We start from the raw sequence: 18,998 nt of genomic DNA on the forward strand, positions 1-18,998 counted from the left end.
CTCTCTCTCTCATATGCGTGTGCTTGGTCTTGTGTTAAAAAGGTGCTTTTGTTATGTATGTTGTTGAGGCTTGATGGAAGGCAAGATAATCAAGCAATGTATGTAGGTTAAATGAGTAGTGAGTTGCCCCAGGGATATGAATTTTGATCAGCATCATACTTTTAGTACTGAAGGGTTGACCACAATTGCTGCCTTGAGAAGTTTGCTAACAAGTTTTACTATGTAAATTCACGGGCCGTATTCTCACCTGATCATTTTTTTAAATCCATTAATGCAATTACATTTTATTTTTTTATTTTTTTTTAAGAATCTATTACTTAAAAGGGTCATTCTATAGTGAATTTATTTTTGTAAATTTACCTTCCTAGTTAAGATACTTAATCTTAACTTTCCATCTATTATTATAAAACTATATTAACATTTAGGCTAAAAATGCAAATCACACTAACTAAGTTTGATTGAAATTCATTTTAACTTTTTAACTTTATCTTTGTTCAATTGAGTCATCTAAGTTTCAAATTTATTTAATTTAGTCATTCTGTTTAATTTCTTTAAAAAAAATGCCTTTAAAAAAAATATTTTTCTCAAATGGAAAAAAATCTAAAATAAATATTTTATAGATATTTTATGTGATTTTTTTATTATTATTATTAGTTAATTGCAAACTTAACGATTGAGGGGGGCGAAAAATAGATCAGATAACTAAGGTTTGTTTTAATCCAGTTATTATTCGTTCACACAATTAATTTTTAGAGATGGGATGCAAGACCAACCTTTAAGTACTTGTTATGTAACAAGAGATGAAAGTCAGACAACAAACTATATGTGAAGAGGTAACATTCAATTGGAAATAGCTTGAAAATTGGCTAAGTGTTTGCCCTCGGGTTTAGTCCGAGGAAGAAGATACAATTGGATGATTTTTCTCTCCTTATGTTTTCTTTTCTTGTTTTCTCTTCTAATTTTCACGTCCCCTCGATCCAAGTGCTTCTTGACTTTATATAACTTAGCAAGAATGCATCTGAATCTTACATTTGGAGGGTTATGATTAGACTTTCTTGATACTTGTCCCATCAAGACCTTGCTAGAAAGTTTTTACACTAAAACATGAGCTGTGAGGAATACTGTTCATGGTCATTTCTTCATTAATGTGACCAGTTAAGTAGTTGCAGTACATTTAATGCGGAGGGGATGGCTGCTTTGTCCTTCATTTTCTTCTCTTCCTTGTTCAATACCAAGTTACCTTTGTCCCCTCGGGTTTGCACCATGCTCCCTTCATTCTTGATTTCGGCCTTCCGAGGTTAAGTAGGAGCTCTCAGCATCTTCATCAACGGCAACATCCCGAACTCTTTATTAGTTAAATAAGTCCTCTTTGTGAAGTTCTCCTCCTTAGAAATGCCCTTATTTTCTTTATTAACGGCTTTCGATCCTCGTCCCCCTACAATGATAATTTTTTAATGGAATTGGATAAAATGCTGGAATGGAATAAATTTGAAACTTAGGAAGATTTAATTAAACGAAAGTAGAGTTATTGAATTGAAATGAATTTTAGACAAGTTAAAAAATTGTAATTTGCATTTTAGCTTGACATTTGACATTTAAGATTAAATAACTTATTTCCTATAAAAAAAAATGGCCTAGTTTATTTGGGCTCCACTTCATACCCTATCCCAGCTCAGGAATACTGAGCGAAAGTTCCATAAAACTAAAGTCTAAAGAGACATCAACGTTCTAACATTGAAGTTCATAGGTATGTAGAGAGGAGAAAGTGAAACTGATATAATAAGTCTTGGAATCATGTTCTTTTAAGGGTATGTTCACTTTTTGTCCAAATAATACTATAATAGCGTACGTAAGGTTTTTATTTATTTATTTATTTTATAATTTTTTTAACGGGGTTTGGTTTCTTGAAAGAGAGCACTAGGAGCACTTCAAGAACGTACAGTTTAGAAATGATAGCCCTTTGCCCATGCCAAGCCAAGGCCAACACCAAGACTAAACCTTCACAGACACTTCTAACATTACTCTTCTTTTAGAGAGAGTTTCAACGTATAGTGTTCGCTCCTGATAACCTTCAGAGACACTTCAGACAATAATTTAACCATTTTATGTTCAATAACTTAGGATACAATATTCTTCAAAACTGTAACATAATTTGTTATGATTGATACATAATAAAGTGGTATTAATGGTAAATCATGTAAAAAAATATTATTCTATTTGTAATAAATCTTATCAACAATTATGAAAAACACTTGTGAGTTCTATATGCCTTGAGACAGAAGTTTTATGAAACTATTTCATTAGATATCTCCTCATAATATGAAGGAAGAAAGAAATAATTAATTTGAATATAGGTATTTTTGTTGAATCACAGTCATAAAATTGTACACATACCCCTATACGAGTGCGAAAATAGTTAATTGGATAGAACTCTAACAACTTGTTCGGGTAAAGGCGATTAGTGGGAAATGGAGGATTAGGATTTAATTAATTGAAAAAGTTTACCACTGACCTTGTTTGGATTTTTTTTAAGGAGGGGAGGGAGATGAGGGGGTTTGGACTTTGGAGGGGAGTAGAGAAGAGGTGTTCCACTTGTATAAAAATACATTTAAAATTTCAATTTCAATTTCACTTTTTTTTTCCCAACCAAAGCTAATTTCACCATTTTTTCAACCAACTTAATGCCCCACTTGAATTTCACTCTTATAGTGTTAATTTACATCTATTTTCTTAAAATGAGCAAATAGGAGTCATATTTGTCAATTTATATGAGCTCTTTTCTTATACCCCTACTTAATTTTAAACACCCAAACAAAGTAAAGAGATATTTATTTCCCTTTATCCTACATAAATTTCCTGAGCATCCAAACAAGGGGAAGGGCCGAAGGGATAATAATTCCCCAACCCTCTTCTTTCCTTTTCCCCCTTACCCTCTACTCTCCTTTCCCTCCAAACTTACCACAATGTAGAGATTTTATTAAGTCCAAATTCAAAGTGGTTTTTAATGACAATTTCACTAAATTGAATGCTGGGTAAACTACATGGAATAATTTGAAAATTTTCCAATAAGAAATAGAGGGCAAAATTCGCATTTAAGAGCTTGTTTAGTCTCCTATCCACCCCAAACCACCCCCCCCCCCCCCCCCCCCCCCCCCCCACACACACACACACACACACACACACACACACACACACACACACAAAAAGCTTGTTTAGTCACTGTTTTGAAGTCTTTTTTTTTTTTTTTTTTTAATCCTGAAAACGTGGGCCCCATATATTGAGTTTTTGTTTGGCATCTGTTTTTTAAATTTTATTGTTGCAAAACACGTTTTTGAAAACAATTGAAGATGTGTTTTTGAAATACATCAAAGTGAACTTATTTGAATTCTTTACCCAATGGGCTCATACGGAATTAATAAAACATCATATAAATTAACAGTTGTATCCCTCTTTTGTTCAATTAAAAATAATATATATCAAAGGAAAGATTGATAATTATTAAAGTTTATCATTATTTTTTAATGTAAGTGGAACTTAACCGGACCCTTCTAAATTCTCCCAAATTGGGAGAACAAAAAATTGAGGGACTTGAACTCCTCCAAGTACATATGGATGGTTTAGAAAACTGATAAAAACCCCCTAAATTGGGCAAAAATTGGCAATTAACGCCAATTGCCAAACTATATAGTTAGTAGGCAACATTTCAAAACTATATTTTTAACTAATATCTCGAGTTTAAAAGACTCGATTTAGGGCTTATAAATTGAGCCTTAAAGACTCGGTTTCTGTGTTCTGATCATGTCTGATTTGGCGTTTTTCCACGTGACGTCCACCTGGAAATCGAGTCTCTAAGACTCGAGTTATATCTCGACACTTAGAGGCTCGATTTATGTGTTCTGAGAATGACGTGGTTGATCCACATGGAAGCCACTTGGAAATTGAGCCTTAGAGACTCGGTTTTTTAAAAGGGAAATCGAGTCTTAGAGACTCGATTTGTAAGTTGTGGTGGACAAGCATCCACGTGGTTGGGCAGCTGCTTGTCCTTAGTCCTCATAATGTGGGTCTCTTGGTTTCCTCCTCCAAAAACCCAACAGCAATCTCTCTTCCTCTCTCACTCTCTCTCTCACTCTTATACAAAACTCACCCCCATTACAAAACTTCAAATCAAACTCACCCCTCATTTACACATCCTCATGTTAGGTAAGGTTTTTATAACACTCACTCTCTCTAGTTGTTAGTGTATATATATATATATATATATATATATGTATGTATTGTTAGGTTTTTTTATGGATATGTATCATGACCATTTTTTTTTTTTTTTTTGTTTGGTTTGATATTTTTCTTTAAATTTTTTTAGAATGATTTGAAGGTTTGCAATGGGGTGAGTTGTGTGTTTAGTTTTTTTTTTTTTTTTTTTTTTTTTTTTTTGGTTTGAGTATGAAATGATAATGATTGAGTGTGTTTGTATGTGATAGGGTGAGTATATGCAAATGTGGGGTTTGTATATGCATATGATGTAACAAGTTAGTGTATATATTTGCTAGCTTTTATAAAAAGTAAAAAATATTTAAGATATATTTGTATTGTTAGGCTTTTATCATGACTATTTTTGTTGTTGTTTGGTTTAATATTTTTCTTTATTTTTTTGTTGGTGAAATTTTGTAATGGGGTGAGGTTTATTTTTATTTTTATTTTTATTTTTTTTTTTTTTTGAGTATGAAACAAAAATGATTGAGTGTGTTTGTATGTGATGTGGGGTGAGTATATGCAAATGTGGGGTGTGTTTGTATATGCATATGATCTAAGAAGTTGTAATTTTTGTACTTTGAGTAGATAAAAAGGTTTTATAATTGATGTTAAATGAAAGAGATAAAGTATGTCACTAACATAGTACACTTGACTCTAATAGGTTCACAATCTCTGAAAAATATTGATATAAATATATACTATGGCGGACCCCTTGTCAATCCTGAAGAGATTGATGGATTCCCATTTAAAGGGCTAGGAATCCAGTGCTATTATATCATGATACGTCATAGGTTGAAGACGTTGAATGATTTGAAGATGAAAATAATGGAAGAATTGAATTTGAACCCTTCTTTTTATGACATAAAGATTATTTACCATTACTCACAAGAAGTCCTTCATGAACGGATAAATTATGGGTATATGGCGATCAAAGAAGACAAACATGTAAAGATCATGTTTAATAGGATTCATAAAATGCCCCAAGTATATGCTCTTGAGTTGTACGTAAGTTTGGAGCCGCTTGCAGAAGTTGATGCCGAGGAGGTGCAACAAATAACTACATCTTTACAATTTACAGCCCCAGATGATGGATGCACTACAATGGGAGGCTATACAATGGGAGATTATACACTTCCATCTCAAGATCATGCTGCCAATACTGGTGAAACACTCCAACCTCAAGAGACACATTTAGGGGAGGAAGACGAAGACGAAGATCATGCTGCAAATAATGGTGAAAATCTTGATGATATGGATGAGTACGAAGAGAGAGTTGAGCGAGGCGACTTTGACAGGGATGTGGATGACCATGAACTTATTCCCAATTTTGAAGAGGAAAATATGGAGTACCATGATGAAGGGGATGCAAACGATGATGGTGATGATGGCGTCAAGCATGTCACAAATACGACCACTGCCTACACACCTCCTGTTGAGTCATTCTATGCAAATACTTGGGAAAATGTGGTTGATCCTTCACGTCTTTAGATACCATTTGTTTCTACTTGGGAAGATGGGATGCATTTTATTAAAGGGTTAACTTTTGCAAATAAAAGACGTTACTACCATAATATATTTAGCCATAAGAGATTGCTTTCACTTCCGTATATAGCTATTGTTCAAAGATTTAGGGGATAGAGTTTTTTGGTTTAGAGAAACATGGTACTTGGTGTAAGGGCTATTCCTTTCACGTTTGTGGCACACGTGCTAGCAATTTTGGGTTTGGCTTTTGTGCTGGTTTGGACCTCAAATTTCAGAGGTGGTTTAGCATGGGAAGCTACCAACAAGAGCCTCATCTTCAATGTGAGTTTAATCATTAATGGGTGACCTAGGTATTATTCCTCATGTTTATTGGCATTAGGAATTTTTCTTGATTCTCTCTCACTGTGAATATGGTATTGGATGCCACTCCAATTGGCTTGAACTGTTTCAAACTTTTTTAATCATATATATATATATATATATATATTTTTTTTTTTTGTGGTAACAAATTGTTTAATATCAGTAACTAAATGCACTGGACAGCTAAGCCAAACACTATTGATACAATGTTATTGGGGAGAGCTTGGTTAATGTATACAATAATTCTAAATAAAGTATTATAACCTTAGCCTAGCCACTCTCTTTTCAACTAATCATTGCAAACGTGCATACTTTGTTATGCTACATTTAGAGTATGTTTTCTAATAAGATAGTTAATCTAGTAAACTAAAGCTTGGTTAATTAAGTAGCTTTTATATACTTATAAAATTTAAAAAAACAAAAATAAAAAGAAGTAGCATATATATATTAACCTAATCATATAATTTAGGAAATTTGACACAAAATTAGGTTATATTAACCTAATCATATATATTGAACCTCTGTTTAAAATTTTTTGATATTGACTTAAATAATTCCTAGAAGCCTTTAAAAAAAATAAAAAAAATGAAGTTACATGATTGTGGGCTTAGGTAATGATCACATAATGTATATGACGTGTATGAGGTAGAGACTTACTTCAGGGATAGTGGACCACGCACTGGAGGACCATAAGCACCCACTAGTGGGCCACGCTCAACTCTCAGGCACAAATATGGGAACCTGGCCCATGCCCAATACTGGACCAACAGCAAGCACCCACCAATCTGACTGGCTGTCTTATCACTTGCCCTGCATAACTCTTTGTACAACCATGTAAGGCAAGCACTTCCCCAACTGTACCTTCGTGGGTTGCGAAGGTCTTCCAACTGTTGTACCTACATTAGATGCACCCTATCACTGGATTTGTTCATGAAGATTATGTCCCCCAATAGCGCTAGGATGTAGCATCATGCGTACTTATGTAGCTGATCCTCTTCAGCATTAGGCGGCAATGGACTGGCAACTTGCTCCAAAAGCCGTTTGATGACAATCCTCTGGCTAGTAAGTTGCTTTGTCTCATCATTTATAGGTTCAAAGCCAAGGAAGTCTCGGCACACCTCTCGCCAATATTTTTGTGTGCTCCCTGTTATAGCCTTGCCATTAAAAGGAAGCCCAAGAAGAACCTCCACATCCTACAATGTGATGGTGATCTCACCATGTGGCATGTGGAAGGTGTGAGTCTTGGGCCGCCATTGCTCCACTAAGGTCGTTATCATACCATGGTCAATCTCTCTACTCGGGGTCCTAAGGAGTCCTTCCAAACCAAGTCCTTTAATGATGTCAACGACTTGGTCGTCCACCATTGGCTCTAGATTGGTGAACTCTTCACTACGACTGTAGCAAGTAAAGGACCTTGGATCCTGCACAGAACAGAACCATGGATTAATATATGACAGTAGGTGTGTGTACATTCTATGAATTAAATGTGGGTACCATAAGAAGGATACAATTAAGAACAACACAAATGGTTTTAGTGTTGTGTTTTACCTGCCCATTCCAAATAGCTTCTAACCGATGGTCAACCTACAAATTCAACATCGTATCGTTAATGGGTCCAGGCTGCGCATGGTCAATCTGTCCAACATTTGCAGCAGCCATACTACACAAGAATGATAAGCAATTGTTGGGGTACATTTCTTTACACCTAATATTAACACCTATTTATTTCTTTTCAAATGTCACAAACAAATTATTGGGCATGCCTAAATATTTTTTCACTGTCACTATGCTAGCCCATAACCTTTCTCCTTTCTATTACAAAATTGGGCTACAAATGCAAAACACTATGGGACCTAATCTTTTCTCGTAAAAGCTCAAATTATTTATTGAGCGAGATAAAATCTAATCCTTTCTAAAGCCCAAGAATTTTATACTTAGCAAATTTTCAAAAAAACCCCTGATTCAAATTCATGGCAATACTATTTTTCCAATGTGATTCAACCCCATGATCAAAGCACATGATTCAAACCCGTGGCAAATTATTCGTCAAAAAGCCCAGTTCCCATTAGCAATATCAAAATCCCAATTTTCATTGGTAATATCAAAAGCCTAGTTTCCATTAGCAATATCAAAAGCCCAATCTTCATTGGCAATATCAAAAGCCCAGTTTCCACTGGCAATATCCAATGCCCAATTTTCATTAGCACTATTTTATAAAAAAGCCCAAGATTATTAACGCTTGGCAAAGAAAAAATATTATGGTATAATTATTGCTTAAATATTACTATGGCAAAAACCATGGCAATCGTCTTATAAAAGCTCATTGGGAGTTATCTTGAAGATTATGTTCTCATATTATAAACCCATGAAATACATGGTCATCATTTGCATCACAACATCCATAATATATACCTTCAACACTCATGGTAAATATTCAAACCCACAAGCTTATCATTTAAATTATGATGTGATTATTAGAAACCATGAACATTATTTACAGTATGGAATTCATCATAGTAAATGTTATTTACAAAGATATTTTGAAACTTGTCCTATTGTTTCAAACATTACAACTAATTGCCCAAAGGCCCATTGCAAGTATCTATGAAAAACCCAAAAATATTTACTAATAAAAGTCCATGAGGAATGAAAACCCATGGCAACATGTGTTGTTGATGTCCATTTTGTAGGATGCACACAACCTAGCCCATGTGAGCAAGCCCAATCCAAAAGATCCCAGGAAGAGGCAGAGGATTGAAAGTGGACACCAGCACTTGTTCATCCTTGACCAAAGTACAGTTGAAGGCCCCTACAAGAAAACCAAGTCTTTGAGGAAGAACTAGAGACTGTCCCATCAGCTTTCTGTCACCCTTTACCTGACGTGAACAGTGCCCGAGAGTTGTGATATCAACTGAAGTCTAAAGGATGATGGAACTCCATCATCTTCCTCAAGACTGTACCTCTAGCAAAAAGGGAGCTGAAACTAAGTTATCCAAACCTCAACAAATTGATCCTATAAATGTCAAAAATGTTTAAGACATGATTCATGTACCAAGCCCATGAATCCTAAAGGGGAAAAATTGGGAACATGTGGTTTGGAGAGCATAAAGGGATCTCCAGCGGAACCCCTTGAAGTGGACTTAGAGTTTGACACCTAGCTTGGGGTTTTGAATCCTACTTCTTGGGGGTCCAAATCTCAGTTGCAGCGTTAGGATTCGTTCTTGATACATGCCTTAATCCCATTGGTTAAGCTCAGCCCTAGAAATCCTGGCATTTAATGCAAAAACTCCAAAATCCCATCATATGTCATATATTACCCAAAGAAGCAAGGTAGCCCCTAAAGTAAATCTCCTACTTTTGTCCAAATCCTAGGAAGATTAACCTTGATTTACTACCTCTGATTAGTCCTACGATTTTTTGATTCTTGTTAATCAATGCTTCCCTAAAACTCCATTATAAAAACATAAGCACCTCAACCCACAAACACACAGCTACTCCCTTTGAAACTCTTGATTAGTTTGCCATTTTTGTTGGTGGTTTAGCTTTCCTTAAGCTAACCACTCATTCACCTTAGACCACACTCACCCAACCTCAGATATTCTTTCCCCTTTTTTACACAATCACAGCTCATAAGTGTCTCCCAAATTAGTCACAAACAGCCCACTACTCACTAAAGCCTTAAACTCAGTATCAATCCTATCCCACTCACTTAAAACAGCCCACATTACCTCATCCATGCCTTATGAACATACACTCACCAAAATCTTAGTTTAATACTTGCTGCACTGTGCTGTGATCCTTCTCTCCCTTCACACCATGCCAATTAATCTTTTTCTTCTTTCCATGGAACCTTTAATTTTTACTTTTTGTTTTACTGTTAAAGGATATAATGTATTTGTAACAATCGAACTCTTCCCTCATATTGATGTAATGATGGGCGAAAGTACAATAAATTCCCCTGACCGAGACATACAAGGACCCCCAGGAGTCAACACTTTCCTAAATTTATTTAATCATTGACTGTTGGATTGTGTAACTTCACCCTTGCTGTTGGAGAATTTATCTTTCTGGACTTAAGTGTAATTTCACCCTTATTGCTGGAGAATTTAATTCCCTTGCGCTATCAGAATAGGACCACTAACGTATTAATTAAGTATTGTAAAGTATTTTTCATTGGGCTTTTGTTGCTATTTTGTTAAGTGCAGCCTTTGTTTTCTTGCTCGGATAGGCTTGTCATCACACCGAAAGCCTTGGGGTTCCATCTCAAGAGCCCATAGTCAAGTGTTGGCTTGGCTTCCGAACACTTTATTCAGAGGCATCAATTTCTCCCTCAATAGCAATTAGTTTGAGAAATGAACACACAATATGCTTATGGAACTAGGTATGAGGTAGAGCAATAAAAGTCAGCTTGTACAATGAGAATTCTGTAAAAGATGAAAGATTGAAGCAAAAAGGCCAATAGGAACAGAGAGCTTTTTAGACTTAGGATTTTTTTTTTTTTTTTTTAAGTAAAGTTTTGAAGCAAGAAAAAGAGTAGTTGATTAATAAATAACATTTCAAAAGCAAGTAGAAGATGAATTCTGTTGAGGACCATTTTTTCGGCCCACGTGGCATTACTTCATTAGCAACCCATGCCATATTAACATATTATTGATTTTTTAGGTAAATCTATTTAAAGTCCAAAATAAGCTCATATCTCATTCAACTACATGGATTGGGCTCACATGGCCCGCGAGATCCTTACTTCAAGAGGCGGATTCATGGTCCACATTTCGTCTTCATCAATTGGGATCATAACCCCACGACATCATCAACATCAACATATGGATTGGGTTTAAGTAATGAATCAAAGCTCATGGCCCATATTACCTCTCTTACACTCATGGCAAGTGGCTTCTTCAACAAGAGCCCATATTTACACAAAATGACAAAAAAACCCGAGGTATGTCATCTCGTCTTCGGCTTATGATCCAAGCTTATAAGTCTCTTTGAGGAAACTTTGGGAGTCGTGGTTTGGAGGGCCAAGAGGTATGTTTAGTAAAGCTCCAGCAGTTTAAAGTTGATAAAAGAGATATGTTACTTGGCATGTCTTCTCCAACTCCCTAAACTCTGACGAGTCCGTGTGTAGCAAGTAACATATGGCAAGCATCTCTTATCACATAGCACTTTAGATGATAAAAATTCTTTATTGCTCTTTTCCTAAACTTAATATTCATCATGTGACAAATACTCAATATCTCCAACCATCTAACTTCTGGGAAAATAACTGTTCATTCAATTCCTAGCTGTTGCTATACAAATTTAGAAACTTCATTATATTATTTTGCATAAACTACATTACTTCTTTCAGCTAAAATCCAACTCAAGCTCATGGCCTAATCTGATTGGCTATCTTTTATCTCCAAATATATGCAAAATATTCATGATATCTCTCATATCCAGTTGCTGTCTACCACAATCAGACCATATATTTCTCTACCAACTGCCAGAGCAGAGCATTAAATACTCTTCTTGCTCACCAATATTATGTCACAACCCAATGAGACCTTGACTAAATCTCCAAAGTTTCATTAATTTTCAACCAATCCTTCTATTACTTGCTAAAAATGTGTTGTAATGGAACCTTGGACCAAAAACGCAAACACCCGAAAAAGGAAACATTTTTAGTTGAATCCCAGCAGTGTATTCAACACTTGACACCTGGCTGAAAGTGATATCATCAGCCATTTAATACTGAAATCCCAGCAACCAGCTGTTATACACAAAATAGCAAGATACCATTCAAAGAGATCTTACCATTTTTCAGCCAAATCCATGAAATGACCTCTCCAGTAGTTTGAAATCACCCAACTGACCTCATTTGCTTCTGCCCAAAGCAAACTGCTGTCTTATGACAGCTGTGACAACTTTTTCAGAATAGCTGTGACAGCTGACCCAGCAGCTTGAGCATTATTGATTTTTCCACATTTGGCTAAAACCAAAACCAACTATTGTAACTACCTTTTTCTTGCCAAAATACCTTCCTTTTCTGTTGCTCTTTCCCCAGCAGCTCTTATCCGAAACAACAAGAACACCTTAAAGCTAAACATACCATTTTTGGCCAAATCTTAAGATGGATTTTCTGAAGATTCATTGCTAATTGGGACAGATTTTGGCTGATATTCTTTGCTAAAATACCCCCTTAAACTCAGATCTAAAGGGGACCCTTCATCAGCACCTCAAGTGGGGGACACCGATGGAGAACAACTCTCTCATAAGCTTCCCTATTCTTTCTCCCTCTAATTATCTTCTGAAACTCTTAATGAAGTTTTGAGCTTCAGAGTTTTTTAGTTTCTAAATTAGGAACTAAACTCTTCAGCCCTTATCTCATAAATGTCATTCATAAGCTTTCATACAATCACAGCAGAAAATCCCAACGGCTTTGCTAAACATATTACAATACTATTACTCTCTTATACTCATTATCTCACTTTCCATATTCTGAAGATACATATATCTTGCTGCCCATATCTCTAAACATCTCTTTCTTCACTTCTCTCACACAATATCATACACATTTACTACACCATTACATATAACACACCACAACTCTTCTAAGCTCTACTCTCATACTCTCTCACTCTGAAATTCTATTATTTTGCTGCCTATAAACACATCTCAATATTCTTCTACACCTATCTTACTACTCCTATCTCCAAATACCTAAACACATCTCCATACTCTTCTCTTACAAAATCTTTCCTCTTGGAAAGCAATCTCTACAACTTCTCCAGCGGTTATAATCTCACATTCTTACTATCTTTAACCTCTATATCTCTCATACTTCCATATATCATACATATTACAAATACTACATCCCACAAAACATCTATATCTTTTACCATCTCTACACTTCTCAAGAGATATCAAACACTCATACTAAAAGCCCTTCTCACAGAAGGCATGAATTTCTACTATTAAAGCCCTTCTCCTAGAAGGCATCAAGATCTCATATCAAAGCCCTTCTCTTAGAAGGCATAACTACTTCTTACAAAAACCCTTCTCTTAGAAGGCACAAATTACATCTTACAAAAACCCTTCCCACATAAGGCAACACTATTCACAACTTCACAACAACTAAAAGAGCATTGTCAAAGGGGAAAACTCATTTAAGTGCATGATGAGAGGGGCAAACTTAACTAGTCCCTACACACAGTTGGACATACTTTCTCTCCCTCCAGTTGCACCCATTTTTCCCCCTCAATCTTGAAGCTCTCATGGAAAACTGCCTCTCTACCGCTGGGGTCACTTTGCTGGGATATTACCACCTCACAAAAGCTGTACAGTTGGGGCTGCGAACCATCAGAGATAAGTGACTTTGCTTCCTTATCTTTAAATTTACATCATTGAGTATATGATTACTTCACCTTTAAATACATATTACTTTATTCCAACTACTATTACAACAATTAACCAAAGCTTAATTCATTTAAATGCATGATAAGAGGGGCAAGCTTAACTAGCCTCTACCGCTGGCATTTTGCTGGAATCCTATCAGCTCACTGATGCTGGATAGTTGGAGTTATAAACCATACAAAGATAAGTGACTTTGCTTCCATATCTTTAAATTTACATCATTGAGTACATGATTACTTTACCTCTAAATAAATACTACTTTATTTCAACTGTTATTACAACTACTAATTAAAGCTATCATATCAAATGCATATTGTTATTCGACCATCATCATGATTCTTAGACTTTGGTTTTAATGATTTTGTAGGCTTAAAAAAATACGCCGGTAGCCATTGGACCATGTGGCCCAATGTTGAGTTCTGGAGGCAACTCCCCAAAAAGAACCCGGGCCTAATAAGGTCATCCCTCCAACAGACCACACGTGGCTGGGCAACCAAAAAAGGCCCCCGAACAACTTCCATGTGGTCTTTGGAAAGTTTAATATAATATTCTCTAAGAGATACTGAATATCCAAAACTATTCCTAGTACAATATGAATTGAAAACTAAACTAATACATTGAAAGCACACAATGACAATACTCAAAACCAATATGAATCCAAAACTAAAGCTATCATTAATTGGCCTTCTTGTTCCTAATAAAAAGTTTAAATTCAGTGTATAAAATATTCAATTTATAAGTCAGTAATTAAGATCCAAGAAAAAGAAACAACCGAATTTAAGAATTGAAAAACAAAGAAATACAAAGATTGAAAGTTAGGTTTTTAAGGAGAATGAGAAATTGGATTCATCAATGAACATATAGAAGATACCTAATCAGAGGGTTTGGATAGGGAAAAGTGTGAATATATATGGAAGATAGTACCAGCTTGGTGAATCTGAAGAAAAACAAAAATTAGTAGAAGTCAAGAACTCTGTTTGGTTGCCGAGAAAATAATAGAGTAGAAAGGTTTTCTCAGCAACTAAATAAGGCAAAGAGAGAGAGAGAGAGAGAGAGAGAGAGAGAGAGAGAGAGAGAGAGAGAGAGAGAGAGAGAGAGAGAGAGATTCTCTACAAAGTGTGACTTTAGGAAGTGAGGGAGTGACCTGTGAGATGAGGCATTTGATTTAGTGCTCTATAAATTCTACATATGAGCTTAGGTGGGGTCCCTTGTATGATATTGTGACTGGTCTGTTATTTTTCAGCTAATGACAACATGATCATAACCGCATATTTTGATGAGAAGAAGTTTTTTTTTTTTAAAGATTTATCATGGAACCCTAACACAAATCACAAAAAGAAAGTATGAAACAACTTGGATTTATATAATAGTGATGATGAAATATGTAATGTACTTATTCTTGTTTTTAATATTCATGTAGAGTATTGCATAGTGCATACAAACAAAAAGACTTGATTTATCTCAAGATGTTGTATTAAGTGATTCTCACTATCTCATGAGGTCCTAAGTTCAAAACTTTTAACTAGAATCTTGTATACACTCTAAAGATTCATTCCTGTAATTACTTGATGTGTATAAAATGAAAGACTACAAAAATTATGGAAAATAATTAAGTGTTCAAAAAACTCTAGTCATTTGGATACTCAATACTTTATTTACTAAGGTAAAATAAAAAAATAAAGAAAAAACAATAAAGACTTTGATTACTATATATGTAAAGTGTTAACGTTGGCCAACAAATCCAGTTGAAAGTACAGTTTTACATATCAAGATGAAATATATCAAATAATTCATAGGGCTATATATAGATATATATATATATATATATATATATACTCTTTAAATTAATAAACAAGCAAAGGATGTGGGGGCTTAAAAAAATTTGCTCGTGAGATTCAGTAATCAATCGAAATGGTTTTGAAAAGATTAGTAGTATAGGAAGATCAAACACACTTTTGCTTTGATTTTCTTAATATTATCGTCAAATAAAATTAGTATCACTTTCCTTTGGGTGACCTGATCATCATGCTACATGCATGGTAAAGAAATATATATATTACAACTAAGAATGATGTAAGATAGGAATAAGCGCACATGTAACAGGTTTAAGGTCTCTATCACACACGAACATTGTCTCTAATAAGAATCTATACCATGTTCAAAAGAAAATAAACTTTATTATGATTTACAAAATGTTCTTCTTTAGGGGTAAATGACCCCTAAAGCACCTAAAGTACCAAATAAATGATGATCAATTTTCCTTGTCCTCGGTACCTAAAGCACCTAAATATGAAAAAAAAAAAAAATTGCTCTACACATTTGTTGCCTGCTTATGACTTCAAACCAACAAAATTTTGGGTTTTTGATAACTGAAACCTTACATGGAGGATCAATGCCTTCTCTCAGCAAGTTCACACCTACCTAGAATTATCAACACAAGTTCTAATAGATTGTGTTTGAGCTTAAGAAAACTTAAGAAAACTTAGATGAGTATTAAGCTTGTATTAGAAAACACTTGGGTTAGCTTGAAATCTCCTAACTCTAAATATTTTCCTAATTATAAAGAATTAGTTTTTGGCTAACTAAACATCAGATTACCCAGGTTCTAGCCATGATTTTAACTCATGGTTGACCACAATATTGAAGTTTATATCTGTTTATGGTAGTCCAAAACTTATGGTCCAATTGAGAGCAGAAGAAAATATCCCAATTTAGGGGAGGATTGGTATGATATAGATGACAGAAGTAAATGAAACAATAATTCAATATCAAATAAAATATCCCAACACAGTAAATGTAGGCAAGGCAAGAACTTAGCAAATAAAATCAAATAAAATTACACTACAACAATATTACATTAATAAACACAATATCATTTCTGACATTATCAAATTTAGCAAGAAGAAAGTCATCAAACTTTCAAAATTTCTTAAAATTTTTCAGTAACATGGATCTAATAAAACACTAAATCATCAACTTTAACAAATCCTAACATCAACAATTTAATTTAACAAAGACCCAGTTAACAAACCCTAACACCATCACTGCAGAACAATGGGTTTAACCCTTTCCTAGCACAATGCATAGTTTAAGATAGAAATTTGAAATTTGTCTGATATCAACAGTTCAACCCACGAATAGAAAAAAGCGCAAAAAAAAAAAAAAAAAAAAATAGCATTTAAGAAACGGATTACCTGGCGTGGGCTTCAGTGAGGGTGAGTCTGTGGAATAGGAATTTGGTGGAGGACGAGGATTTGACACAATGAGAGTGAGGAATTGAGAGTGTCTCTGTGTCTTTGAGGAATTGACAGGATGAGAGTGGAGGTGTGTGAGAGTGGAGACCGAGTGAGAGTGGAGACTAAATGAGAGTGGAGAGGGTGAGTGAGAGTGGAGGTGCGTGAGAGTGGTCTTGTGTCTGTGACTTATGAATTTTGAATAAACCCTTTATGAGATCGAGTCTCTAAGGATCGCTTTCTAGGTGGCTTCCACGTGGATAAACCACGTCATTCTCAGAACACAAAAATCGACGCTCAAAGGGTCGAGATATAACTCGAATCTCTAATACTCGAGTTCCAGGTGGACGCTATGTGGAAAAACGCCAAATCAGACATGATCAGAACATGGAAACCGAGTCTTTGAGGCTCGATTTATAAGCCCTAAATTGAGTATTTTAAACTCGAGATGTTAGTTAAAAATATAATTTTAAAACATTGCCTACTAACTATATAGATTGCCAATTGGAGTTAATTGCCAATTTTGGCCCCCCAAATTGGGAGAATTAAAAAAGTGAGGTATTTGGACTCCTCCAAATATTTTCAAACAAAATGGATGGCTTAGGAAACTTCAAGTGATAAAAACGCAAAATATTTATAAAACAAATTATATATATATATATATATATATATATTCTTGATGATGAAGCTCTCATCTGCATTTTAAAACACAGAATTCCAAATCTTGTAGACCATTTTAACTTTATAAGTTGGGGTTGGTTTCAAATTATATCTCATACTTTCAGAAGTTTAGAATTAAGCCATGCACTTAAAAACGTTTTAATTCAAGCGAGCCATAAATTATACATGACGTTAATGGAGAATGCTAAAACAAAATGACAATGGTTTATAGCTTGGAATGAAAGAGTTTTTTTTTTTTTAGAGAAAGAATGAAAGAGTTTGTATACATTATAGATTCGTGTTTTAAAATAACTACACAAGATTGATTTGTTTAAGCATTTTCTGTTGGTGTCATGTCAGATGCCACCATAAAAAAGATACTGGGTTTGAGTTGAAACTTTTTTGAAAGTGTAAGGTTTAATTTAAAATTTCTGAAAATATAACGTATGATTTAAAACATCATTAACTATGAGGTTTAAATTGTAATTTGTCAATACTATGACATTACCGAATTACACATTTCAAAATTTGACAAATTCACTTTGTTATTATTATTATTATTATTTTTTTATGTTACATATGTTCCTACTTTGATGTTCTAGCTGCTAAGTGTCTATTGCACCGAATTTTGTTATGCTGGTAAATTTCTCTTTCTTACTTTTTAATTGAGACCCAAAATTCATAGGAATGAGATAAAACAAATTGATTATTTTCTAAGTAGCAATATGATCACCTTTACTTGTATATTTCCTAAAAGAATCAAGTAAAAAGGATGTTGTAAAAACAGGATTGATTCTAGTGACAACATAATAACAGATATGCTTTGTATAAAAGGCTACTAAAATAGCAAATTCACACTTGATTTCGGGAAATATCAAGCAATGCACTGAGTAAACCTTTTTTTTTTTTTTTTTTTTTTTTTTTGATGAATGAGAAAGCTTTTGTTTACACATAATTGTATGATAATAATGAAGCTGCTATCTAACTGCATGAATGAATTTCCTGAACCAACTGCATAATTAGTAACTGTAAACATTTTGATTTACATATATTTGTACCATTATTCTGATGCTAGCTAACTGTATTGTTGAATTTTCTTCACAATTTTATACTTCAGCAGTTCAGCTGCTGTTGTTAACCCTCCTTCTCTATCTGTACACTTGGGAGAATCAACTGTTCTCTGCAGCCTTCAGTGCTTAGCTAATTGACAAAATCTAAGTGGCATCCCTGCACCAAGCGTCAGTTTGCAATGCTCGAGCTTCTGCATGTTTCTTCAGATCCCTGGAAATTGAAGTAAATAGATTCAAATAATGAGAATGTTCTAAAATCATTAGAGTTATGACATAAGAATCAAGATTATGACTTAAAAATGAAAGTAATAACACACATGCAATATGGTACGCGACAATCTGGTTCTGTACAATTTCTCAAGTGCAATATCAGTAACGCCCGTCCCTTCCTGCACTGTTGACAATCCCCACGAAGCCAAGAAGTGCACTTCTTTGCATGCTGGAACAGCCTTCTCATTTTAAGACAGTTTTGGTCGGAGCAGGGACACGCTACACATTGAAATGCATGTGCTAAAATAGCCAGCAATTTTCTTTTCTGCAACACCAA

This window comes from Quercus robur, chromosome 2 (assembly GCF_932294415.1).
Source record: "Quercus robur chromosome 2, dhQueRobu3.1, whole genome shotgun sequence".
NCBI lineage: Eukaryota > Viridiplantae > Streptophyta > Magnoliopsida > Fagales > Fagaceae > Quercus > Quercus robur.